The 13,418-nt window shown below is 30.5% G+C and overlaps 2 non-coding genes across 2 annotated transcripts; both read right to left on the bottom strand.

Moving 5' to 3' along the window:
* Positions 1–1,257: 1,257 nt before the first annotated feature.
* LOC136234500 (small nucleolar RNA snoR109) lies at positions 1,258–1,361 on the bottom strand. Its single transcript, XR_010691380.1, has one exon. It is a non-coding gene; the product is annotated as a small nucleolar RNA snoR109 (small nucleolar RNA).
* An 8,006-nt stretch (positions 1,362–9,367) lies between these two features.
* On the bottom strand, positions 9,368–9,470 carry LOC136234501 (small nucleolar RNA snoR109). Its single transcript, XR_010691381.1, has one exon. It is a non-coding gene; the product is annotated as a small nucleolar RNA snoR109 (small nucleolar RNA).
* Positions 9,471–13,418: the final 3,948 nt, after the last annotated feature.

The following is a 13,418-nucleotide window of genomic DNA, read 5'->3' as shown; positions in this document are numbered from 1 at the left end:
CAACGATTAACCATAATTTTTACCCAAACCTAAATTTTTAAACAATATTAAAATACACATAATTTCAAAAATTCAAACAAAACGAATTCATATAAAAGTTCAGAATTCAAACATAAGTACCAAATTAAAAAATAACCCATCAAGTTTACATTTAAAACATAAAGAAATATAAATAATAGAATTTGATCTATGTTAAGCATTATTTACTTTTTTTTTTTTAAGTAAAGCAATATATTAATATACATTAATCAATGTTAAAGACTTTTTTTTATCCTATAATATAGTCAATGTTATATAATATATCAACTTTTTTAAAATTTATATTTATTAAATGATTCGGTTAATCATTAACCGCAGTTTTTCAACACTCTAACCCAAAACCGGTACATATCTATTGTTTTAATCATTAAAAAAACCACCGGTTCAGTTAACCAATTTTTACTGTTTGAATTATCAGTTTTCAGTACGGTTACCGGTTTAATTGGGTTTTTTACCCACCCCTATTGGAAATAGAGATCGAAACAAAAATTAATGGGAAATGTAATTCCGTCGCGACTAATTTGAATCTAAATGTCAAATTAATATCTGAACATGATTTTGACTAAATTGATCTAAAAGACAACTTCAATCTTCCATGGCTAAATTGATCACGAATTCGTTGAAACTTAAAAATATATTTATTTATGACTAAAATCAGAAATCCAAACTGTCATATGTATACATATGTTCCTAATATAATTTGATTTTGAATTCTGAAAAATCTCAAAACTAAATCTGAAACCTAAATTCATAAAAATTTCCGGTTTTATCATCTAAAATTATGATCTGAAACCTTAATTCATTAAAAAAAAAAATCTCCAATGATGATCAAAAGTAAATCTGTAAACTTAATTCATTAAAATGTTTACCTTCCATTATCTACAATCATGATCAAAACTAAATCTGAAACCGGAATTCACTAAGATGTTTCGCTTTGAACATCTACAATCATTACTCGAAAGGGAAACAGATTAGTGAATCAAGAGAGGTTTCCACTGAATCAAAAGATAAACAACTTCTAAAAATTTGAAAAAACAACAGTAATAAATTGTAGTCACCGATTAGACGCAGACTACCGGAAAACAAGAGTAGAATGCCTGGAAGATGACTGTCAAAAACTTAATTTAAGAGAAGGATCTTATAAAATGGCTATTAAATCTCTATTCCATTTCATCTTCTTGCCCTTCTCATCATCATAAACAACAAAACCAGGAAAAAAAATATAAGAAGCTCGGTAAGCAGATATGTCGACGGCAGATCCAAAACAGATCTGAAACAACAACCGGCCAGTAAACGTCTAGGAATCGATATAGCTACAGCCGCTTTGGCAACAAGATGAAGGCAACTAAGTTTAATGCCTTCTCTTGGTACATGTAGCTACTAAATCAAAACAATAAATATGAACTTTGCTGGAAAAGAAAAAAAAAATTGATCCACCTTGTGCGGCTGCAGAGGATTATAGCAGAGGACTCTATCTAACCTAGAAAATGAGATGCAACCCTTTTTCTCAACCCTAATGGCTGCTTTATATAGATTTTTCATCGCAGCTCTTATTAAACTTGGGCTCTATTGGAATATCTCAGCCCATTAAACTTGGGATTTATTTGATATCTCAGCCCATTTTGTTTAATACATGGTTAATGGGTTTTGCTATTTACCGTCCCCGAATTACTTATCACTGCTTCCATTCGAACAATTTTGCTCTTTCTATAAAAAAAATTCAAAACTGAATTTTTTTTTCAAAGAATCGGACAAAATTTTGCCTAAACGGATGCCACATCCGTTCGGGCCATGGTGGGAATGGATGTCGCATCCGTTTAGGATAAATTACACTAATAGTACCTGGACTTTATCTATTTTACACTTTGGCACCTAGATTACATTTTGTCTCAAAAAAATACCCAAAATAACGATGACCGGACAATTTAGTAAATTTTACCGGTAAATGACCAGTCAATGCAAGTTTGTCTGAGTAAATTACATCAATAGTACCTGAACTTTTCCTAATTCACACTTTGGTACTTTGATTTTTTTGTCCTAAAAATATAACTCAAGTGAAGGTGACTGGATAATTTAGTACATCTGATCGGTTAGTGACCAATCAACGAGAGTTTGACCATTTTGAATTAAAAATTAGGACCTACAATACACTCAATTAACATAAAATTATAATACTACCCTTTAATATATATGTGGAGCTAAAGGGTAGTATTGCATATATTAATTGAGTGTATGATGTGTCTAAATTTCTAATTTAAAATGGTCAAACTCACGTTGACTGGTCAAATATACTAAATTATCGATTCATCTTTACTTGAAGTGTATTTTTTTGGACAAAATGAAATTTAGGTACCAAAGTGTGAATTGAGATAAAGTTTAGGTATCATTAGTGTAATTTACTCATCAAACCCGCATTGACCGGTAAAATATATTAAATTGTCCGGTCATCGTTAGTTCAGGTATATTTTCGGGACAAAATGTAATCTAGGTACCAAAGTGTGAATTAGGGTAAAGTTCAAGTACTATTGATGTAATTTACCCCATCCGTTTAGGCCAAATTTTGGCCGATGCAAAATCGTAAAAATTTTAATGATGAAAAATACTAAATCGTTCAATTTTTTGTGACGGGAAGTGAAAAATTCTCCAATTTTTATGTGACGAGAAATGCAAAATCATCGTGTATATATATATATATATATATATATATATATATATATATATATATTATTTTCATGAGTTCTTTGATAAAAAAAAACATAAATTTTAGTGTTTCCGACTTGTAATCATCCATTTTCGAGGTTCAGGTTGTCACACATCAATTATTTTCATAATTTCAATTATTGTTGTTCGGGTTTATGATTTTCGAGAGATAATTTTCAGTTTTTGATCAAAATTATGAGAATGGCAAAAAAGTCCAAATGGTGACGGCGATAAATAATTTGGGGACGGTATTTAGCAACTCACTTAATGAATTATGGTAAGAGGCTTAATATATAAGTTGCCCACTTAACTTGTTCAAAAAGCTTGATTGGCCTCTGAATTTCAAAGTGTCCCAATGGCCTACTCAAATTGAATAAAATATTCAGTTAACCTCATGAACTGGTATAAAATATAATCATTGATCACTCGATTGCAAAAAAAAAAGGTTAAATGCGGAAGAACTATTGCACGCATTAAAAAAGTAAAACGACCAAATCGGGATATGCAGTTCTAATATTGGAGAAGACAAATTTTATAGTTGAGCAAGTAACAACTTCATTTTTAAACTATTTTTGAATTATTTAATAACATTATAAGATGCGTGAAATACATCTTCCGTATTTAACTTAGTTTTTTTGCGATCGAGTGATCAATTGATTACGGTTTACGCAAATTAAGGGGGTTAATTGAGCATTTTATGTAAGTTGAATGGACTATGAGGATACTTTGAAAGTTTAGGGAGTCAATCAAACTTTTTTTGTACAAGTTCAAGGCAAATGATGTATTAAGGTTGACAACTAGTGTTTACGCGATTTTATTAACGGTAACAACCTTAAGATTGTGTTTGTAAAAAAAATAGTATATGTATCATAACGTAAATCGGTCAAATCACATGATCATATTTTATAATTAACCCTAAAAATAAATTTACATCAAACCTCCTATTATATAGTCACTTATTGTCATTATACATGTTGATGGAGTTAGATAAGAGATAATTAGAATTAACGATTATCCAAGTCCATTATTCATATTGATCTTAACGACGGTATAAATTTGAGTTAGGCTAAGCTAAAAGAATTGTTTTTAGTATATTCATATTAAAAAGTTACAAATAAAACTAAATTATGAATATAAAAAATAAAAATACATTAGGCTAAAATTTGGCTAACTAACTTAACGTAACTCAATAAATATAAACTTAAAATTTCAAATCCAATCATTTTAGAGATAAGGTGTAAAAATACTTCCGACGTTGATAGTCAAAAACAATTTTACCCTAACGTCTAAAGTTATGCAATTTTATCCCTAATATTGATTACCAAAAACAAATTTACCCCTAACGTTGGTAAATTGTGTCAATTTCTGATATCATTATAAAATACATATGTTTTGCTACTTATTCTACACTAGTTACATGGGTAAATTACACCAATGATATGGATATCTGAACTATACCCTAGTTCACACTTTGGTACCTAGATTACATTTTGTCCTAAAAATATATCTGAAGTAACGATAACCGGACAATTTAGTATATTTTACCGGTTAATGACCGGTCAACGCGAGTTTCATGAGTTAATTACATCAATGGTACATGAACTTTACCATAATTTACATTTTGGTATCTGAATTTTATTTTAAAATTTAGTTCATTTGATCGGTTGGTGACCGGGTAACGTGAGTTTGACCATTTTGAACTGAACATTGAGACTAACCATACACTCAATTAATATAAACTTACAATATATATATATATATATAGAGAGAGAGAGAGAGAGATATATAAATGGTAGTATTGTAATTTTATATTAGTTAAGTGTTTGATGGATCTCAATTTTTAATTTAAAATGGTCAAACTCGTGTTGACCGATCACTGATTGGTCAAATGTACTAAAATATTGAGTGATCCTTACTTGAAGTGTATTTTTGGATAAAATAAAATTTAAGTACTAAAACGTGAATTAGGATAAAGTTCAGGTACTATCAGTGTAATTTACTAGTCACATTCGCATTGACCGGTCATTCACCGGTAAAATATACTAAATTATCCAGTCATCGTTACTTCAGATATATTTTTTGGAGAAATATAATCTACCAAAATGTAAACTAGAGTAAATTCAGGTACCATTGGTGTAATTTACTTCTAGTTATATAGCTGTTATTTCTAACAAAAATTCACATTTTTTGTGATTTAGTGATAGAATTGGAGATTAAAATTTTTAAATTTGATGAAATGTTCAAATTTTTCTATCCAACTAGTATAAAATACAATATAATTTTTTTACAAAAAAGTACAATATAGTTTGGCCGATTTGTGATGTGGTACTTGTGGTATTTTTTTTCAAATACAACCTCATGGCCAAATTTCTATTAAAGCATAGGGACAATTTGGGAAAGATTTTTTTTACTTTTTTTTCTTCTTCTTCTTTCTCTTCCGGAATTCTAGAAAATCTAGACGTTCATCACGTCTGGAATTTCCAGACGTGAAGTTCACATCTGGAAATTCAAGACGTGATGAACGTCCGGAAATTCCAGACGTTCTGAAATTCCTGTGAATTTCCAGACGTTCTGAAATTCCTGAAAATTTCCAGAATTCTGGAAATTCCCAAGAATTTAAAAAAATAGAAGAAGAATAAGAAGAAAAAGAAGAAAAAGAAAAGAAATGAGGAAGAGAACCATGGAAGAAGAACAATGGAAGGAGAATGAGAGAGAAAGAAAAATAAAAAAATCGTTTTTCCCATAATGTCTCTATGTCACGTCAGCATTCTAGCAGAAATTTGGCCGTTACCTTCATTTTGTTAATGGTGACAAACACGAGGTTGTGTTTGAAAAAAAACAATATCATATGTATAACATCGCAAATTGGACAAACCATAGGGTACCTTTTTGTAATTAACCATTTTTTATTTTATTTTTTCACGTCTATTAATATGTTTGTGCTATGTTATTAATGAGTAATAAAATGACGCAAATATAGCGTAGATGATAAAATCTGTGACTGAGAATACAGTTTGATGAATTATTTCTCAAATTGGTCCAATTTGCCAACGTTAAGGGTAAAATTACTCTTGAGTGCCAATGTTAGGTGTAAAATTACATCATTTTAGATGTTAGGGGAAAATTGATCATAGTTATCAACATTAGAGATATTTTTGCACCTTATCTCTAAAAAATAGCACGATTTTTAGTCAACCATATCTAGGGTTAAATGCACCATTGGTCACTGAACTTATATGGTTGTCTCAAAATGGTCACTCAACTTCAATTTGTCTCAATACACTCACTCAACTTTGAGTTTTGTCTCAATTAGGCCACTCTGGCGATTTCAGTGATTAAAAAGTATTAGAATAATGATTAGGTGACATATGAGTATGAGTAAACTCAGATTTCTGACCAAAACGATACATAACATGCATGTATGCGCCACCTGACTACCACGTGTCGGTTATCTTTATGGAAAAAGATAAAATTTAGTTTTTTTTTTCACAAAAAGTAACCGACATATGGCTATCACGTTTCATTTCGGTCAGAGATCTTAGTTGACTGATGTTAACATGTCGCTAATGTCATTATTTTGATGCCTTTTAACCACTGAAATCGGACGGAGTGGCCTAATTGAGACAAAACTCAAAGTTAAGTGATTTTATTGAGACAAATTGAAATTGAGTAACCATTTTGATACAACTATGAAAGTTCAGTGACCAATGGTGCATTTAACCCACCATATCTAATATACAACAATGTTTTAAAAAACGGATCGGACGGTCAGTTCAACTGGTTCAATCCATGTTATTACTTGATTGTATATGTTTTTGGTTAATGTTATTAATCTGTTAAAAATTGGAATCAACCAGTGAATCGACATTAAATCGGTGAACCGAGATAACCCTAGACTACTATTTGAGGTAAGCATAAACATGCTTTGTGCTTGCCGCACGGGTGCATCCTTACTCACATGTCATCGTTCATTGTTCAACTGGGGAGTATTCCAGGTTGAACTTTTTTGTTAGTTACTTTTACTTTATCCAATATGAAATTAAGATCTAAAGCTAAAAAACACTCCAATTGAATGCACAAGTAATATTAATGAACCACCATCAAAATCTTACCATAATACACACTAATCCAAAGATCAATGCATAAATGTTAGTCCTTAAAATAAAATTTATTTTTCACATGTCGTTTTCTTCGACCGTTATTTTTCATGGGGTGTCCAACGCCTAAGGAGCGCTCGTGGCAGTAGGGTTGTTTGTAGGCTGGCCCCCTGTTGAGAGTCCATTCGTTCTCATTTGGACGGGTTCTTATATCAATTATCCTCTTATATCATTTTTTAGGTCTTAACCATCTACCTCTGAGTCTCTACGTATTGAGCATAGCTGGGTTGGAAGTTCCGAAGGGTTTCCGTTAATATTGTGGTGGGGTCAATGTCTTCTATCTCTATTTCATCCTGGATGAATACGGTATTCTCGAGATTTCTATTTATCATCGTCCTTTCTTTCTCTTTATCTTTTGCTTGTTCGGTATGCCTATAACCCTCTTTGGTGCGATTAGGTCTTTAGGGAGGATTTCCTACCTTTTCAGTCTGTTTTTCTATAAGGAAAGTAGCATTTCATTTCACGCTTACCGCACTAAATGATGTAGTATCGAGAATATCTTTTCAGATGAGCTTGACCTGTGCTGGGAGCATTCCCTCGTGTACACTCTAAATATCAAGTTAGAGAAATGAAATGAGTATTTGTGCTTTTGAATTTCCTTTCACTTTGTGTTTTTTCTCATTTTCCTATAAGTCATACTTTCTTTTATTACATTAATTAATGAGCTAATAATTGACAACTTATTGTTATTATTATTATATATTTTAAATATCTATAAATGACTTTTCAATTTTCTTTTACTAATATTTTGATAACTCGTCATAATACCTTTAAAATTCTTTTTGTTAATTTCTATCAATGAACAATAAGAGTTTTATAGGTATTATGATGAATTGTCAAAATATTAGCAAAGGAAAATTGAAAAGTCATTTATAGATATTTATAATATACAATAACAATAATGATAATTTGTTAATTACTAGCTTATTAATTAAAGTAATAAAATAAAGTAACACTTATAGGAACATGAGAAAAAACACAAAATGAACAGACAAACCAATAATGCATCGTGTCAAACATTAACTTTAGTGGTATACACAACTCAAGTCCTCAACTACATATATTAAGTAGATAAAAAAAATAACACTTTGATGTTGACGATTGAAACATGAGCGGAAATAATATTGTGTGTTTAATGTTGTTGTCGTAATTGAGTTTTCCCTAATTGCTTCATATTCCAGATCTTCTAACGTTCATTCGATATCACATTTTCAACCATGATCCCCAGTTCACTTCACCTTCTGTTTTTTCACCACATTTCCCTTCTTTCCATACCGTTCACTAATGTTCCTATAATTTTATAGTTCAATACTTCAAAATCCTTGTTTATAAGTATAAACAACATGTACAAACTGAACACAATCTAAAACTATATCTGTTTATGATACATCGTCTTTGTCGGTTCTGATCCCAACAAAATTTGAAGAATTTCCACCCTGTCTATTTAATCTGATTTTTAATTTTGAAAAATCTTAAAATTAAATCTAAACCATTTGTTCATAAGTCATGATCAATCCAAAAATAATTAGTAAAAGCATAGATTACAAAAAAAAAAAAAGTTCTGTTTAGCTTTTATAATCCCTGTTCTGCTTTTGCTCATTGTTTCATTTTATCATTAGTTTTAATGTTTTTGATTCATTGCTGTAAAAACAGTTTACTAAAAGAAGCTAGGCAGAATTCACAATCCGCTTTGGGTTTTGGGGATCCACCCAACGTATCCATCTTCTTCGCTCGAAGTCAAATTTAATCTTATTATTTATCTTTATATTAAACTAAAAAAAATAAAAATCCCCAAAAAAGCAGGGTTGGAAACAGAGATCGAAACAAAAATTGATGGGAAATGTAAATTTGATTCTAAATATCAAATTAGTAGACCAACTTCAATCTTCCATGACTAAATTGATCATAAATTCGTTGAAACTTCAAATTTATTTATTTTTTACTAAAAACACCAAATCTAAACCGTCATATGTATACATATGTTCCGAATATAATTTGATTTTGAATTCTGAAAAATCTCAAAACTAAATCTAAAACCAAAATTCATAAAAATTTCCGGCTTGATCATCTAACATCATGATCAAATCTAAATCTGAAACCTCACACTAAAAAAAAATCTCCAATGATGATCAAAAGTAAATCAGAAAACTTAATTCACGAACAAAATATCTCCAATGATGATCAAAACTTAATCGAATGATTCAAAGAAACAAATTACTGAATCAAAATAGGTTTCCACTGTATCAAGAGAATGAACTGGAATAAAGAATTTTTAAATAATTGAAAAACAGCAATAACTTGTAGTCACCGATTAGACGCATACTACCTGAAAACATGAGTAGAATGCCTGGAAGATGACTGTCAAAAACTTAATTTAAGAGAAATGATCTTATGAAATAGCTAATTAAATCTCTATTCCATTTCATCTTCTTCAAGCCCTTCTCATCGTCATAAACAACAAAACCAGAAAAAAATATAAGAAGCTCGGTAAGCAGATATGTCGACCGCAGATCTAAAATAGATCTGAACAACAACCGGCCAGTAAACGTCTCGGAATAGATATAGCTACAGCCACTTTGACAACAAGATGAAGGCAACTGAGTTTAATGCCTTCTCTTGGTACATATAGCTACTAAATCAAAATAATAAATATGATCTTTGCTGGAAAAGAAATCTGATCCACCATATGCGGCGGCAGAGGACTCTTAACCTAGAAAATGAGATGCTACCCTCTTTTTCCACCCTAATGGTTGCTTTATATAGATTTTTTAATCGCAGCTTTGTTAAATTTGGGCTTTGTTGGAATATCTCAGCCCATTAAACTTGGGCTTTATTTGATAGAGGAAATTACACGAAAACTCACATGTCAATTTAATTTTACACTTACTGCATATGTTTTTATGTGTTTTATCAATAAAATAGTTTTTCTAATTATATTATCAAAAAACTCAAACTTTATTACACTTTTGTCAAAACTGGACAGTTAAAATATATATTTAAATTATATATTACTAAAAAGTAGTTTAATACTAGATAATTAATCTTCCCCAAATTCACGTTTCCATTCTTACAACTTTTTTTCTTTTCCTGGGTTCTGCCATTTTTGCATTCTTTTACTGCTTACTTTACTCCCCTTATCTTTTTCTTGTTTGTTTCTATATATCCTCTTTCTTCTGCAAATTTATTTTTATTCTACACCCATAATCTGTTTTTTTAGTCCTTTCATTTCTTACTTTTTATTTTGAAATTCGTTTTTTTATCTTCTCTGTCGACAAGTTTCCCTTTCAATTTGTATAATCACTATTCACAGTATCTTTTCTTTTTTGGGTGTTTTTTTTTCACATTTTCCGTGTTAATGGCAAAGAATGTGTCAAAAACATATAAGAGAAACACCAACTTTCATATGTTTTGTTTAATATGACTTTTCATGAAAACTGAATTTCAGAAAAGGTAGAACCGAAGATACTTAGGGATCATAATATTTCACTTTTTTTTTTTTAATTTTCAAGAGATTCAAATAACTTCATGGTCGAAATTACTTTATCCGTAGAAAATTAATATCATTAAAAGATAGAAAATAGCATCAATGTGATGTGAATTTGTTTTTTTAGAGAATCAATGTGATTTGTACTAAAAAAAGAGAATCAATGTGATTTTGTTAAGCTGTTGAAACAAAAAAAAAAAACCCCTATTTTTAAGTAACGGTTTTGTTTATTAGGAATGTGGGGATGATACTTGATATTTTCAATATAAATTTCTTAGTATTTGATATAATAAGCAATAATTTCTTTAACATGAGATATATCTATTTATTTAGAGTAATTATGAGTTGTATGTAACCAACCCGATTTGATATCTCAGCCCATTTTTTATACATGGTTAATGAATTGGATCATATCACAAAACTTAATTCTTAATATGTGATTATTCTCTACATATTATGATTTTACACAATAGTTTAAAAATTCTAGATTCTAATTCATAAATCATAAACCTTAAAAAAAATATTTTAAACTTCTAATTTATAAATTCTAATCCTTAAAATATATTAAAAGTACTGATTTTACTAGTTTGACATAATCCAAAATTATAACTAGACATACTTGTAAATAATTTTTAAAATATGAATTTCTGTGTTATTTTTTCTTAATGAGTTATGGTAAAAAGCTTAATATATCATTTGCCTTCTTAACTTATTTAAAAAGTTTGATTGGTCCCTAAACTTTTAGAGTGTTCGGATTGTCCCTTCAATTGGTCTAAAATACTCAGTTAACCCTCTGAACTTATACAAAATACAATCAATTGATTACTCGGTTGTAAAAAAACAGTAGGTTAAATGCGGAAGAATTATTGCACGCGTCTTAAAAAAATAAAATGATCAAGATCGGGGTATGCGGTTCTAATATTAGAGAAGACAAATTTTATAGTTGAGCAAGTAATAACTTTATTTTTAATCTATTTTTGAATTATTTAATAACATTATAAGATGTATTGAATACATCTTCCGTATTTAACTTAGTTTTTTTGCGATCGAGTGATCAATTAATTATATTTTACGTGAATTCAAATGGTTAATTGAGTATTTTATGCAAGTTGAAAGGGCTATTGGAATAATTTGAAAGTTTAGAGTGTCAATCAATATTTTTAGACAAGTTCGAGACAAATAATGTATTAAGCCATGGTAAAAAGCACCTGCCGCTGATCCTGATCTTTCATTTTTTTTACTCATTAAGATTTTTTTATATATAAATTGTTATATATAGAATACTTTTAACGTTGATAGTCAAATTTTGACCCCTACCTATAACGATTCTGTCCTAAATGAGTGACATCAGGGTAGAAGACCTGAGCAAATAGTGATCCTAAAGAATGACGATGGAGGTAGGAATGGACTGAATCCCACGTCGAAAATGGAGAGAGAGTGATCGAGACTTATTAGTAAGATGAGAATCCAATACGTGAAGACGCGTTTTAAATCCGTGACGTCCAACGTGTAGGATTTGGGCCAAAACGAACAATATTTACATGCCATATCATATTCGTGATTTTATCACTTACTAACAATAAATCATAAACAAATGAATATACTAGAAAATATTAAAAAAATTATATTGTGAAGTTTAATAAAAAGAAAATTCAAATATTTCATCCAACACGCTTTGTGCGTACCGCAGGGTTGCATCTTTACTCACATGTCATCGCCAGGGCCGATTCTGAGGTTTTAGAGGCCCAATAGCGAGTTAGTAATTGGGGCCCTAATAAATAAGTACAAGTAAGAAATAAAATATAAAGTCAATTGTATAAAAGAATATTACTTAAAAATGACTTTTTTTTTTGTTACATTTAACAAACAAATTAATAAAAAACATTTTATATTCATTTAAGTACCCAATTTCTTATACAAAATAGAATATGTTCCATGGGCTGACCTATTTCTGAAAACTGACCTTAGACTTACTCGATTAAACCTTAAAATGTTTAGAGTAAAACTAAGTCAGCAGCTCAACCCTTACGAGGGAGTTATTTGACAAAATTAGGTCAACTATCATGGGGGAGCTCAACACTGAGTTCTTCAACTGAATATTTTTGCCAACATCAAAATGAGGAAGTTTGTTGAAACACCTTTCCACAAGATTTTGATTTGACAAAATTATTTAAGTGATGATAAAAATATTCTAACACATTAAATTTAAATGTTTTGATTTATTACACTAATGTGTTTGTTCAATGTTGAGTTTAATTGTTTATAAGACATTAAGATTAAAAAGCCCAAAGGCCCATAAAGTGGAAGTCAAGCCCAAATCAACACATCAAGACCATTCGGCTCAAGAGTTCAAAACGAAGCCGTATCAAGTAAAACGACGACTCAGCAAGAGAAGGATCGAGAAGCCTTCGAGGCAAAAGCTTCAAGTGGAAGCTGCTGAGTTGGATGACAATGCAGTCTGGACAGCGGCAGACAATGTTCAACTTCTAGACAAAGTATTTCTACTTTGGGAAAAGTTCAGAAAGAGCAGGAAGCTGTCTCGTGGACTTTTCCTTAAATGTCGAAACATTCTGCCGAAGACTGATGAAGACAGAAGATGCAAGAATCCTATTGGCCAACGACGCTAAGCACGCCCAGAGTGACAACGACAGGAAGCCATTTCCCTCCAACGGTTATTTCGAAATTCGAAATAACCAGGTGTCTCTAGTGTCACTATATAAAGGCCATCCATTTGCTTCAATCTATGCAGATCTTCAATCAGTCGAAACGCTGACCAAATTCGTACTTGAAGTTTCTGTGAGAAAAGCAAAGCAAATACCTTACACCAATTCTTAATCTTTGTGTAAAAGTCTAGAGTGATTTTCAATCATCTAAAGTGTCTTAGCAATCGTTGTTTAGGACAAACACTTTATCATTTCTAGAAGAATAGAAATGAGAGGCTGAGTACTCGGTTATAGTACTCAGCGTAGATATAGGAGTGAGTAGAGGTATAGAGGAAGGTACTCTTGTTATACTCAGCTTCTATCTGTAAAAGGTTT

Source organism: Euphorbia lathyris, chromosome 6, assembly GCF_963576675.1.
Source record: "Euphorbia lathyris chromosome 6, ddEupLath1.1, whole genome shotgun sequence".
In the NCBI taxonomy this organism is placed as follows: Eukaryota; Viridiplantae; Streptophyta; class Magnoliopsida; order Malpighiales; family Euphorbiaceae; genus Euphorbia; species Euphorbia lathyris.
The sequence above is the reverse complement of the archived record's forward strand: the minus strand, read 5'-3'. Positions and strand labels throughout refer to the sequence as shown.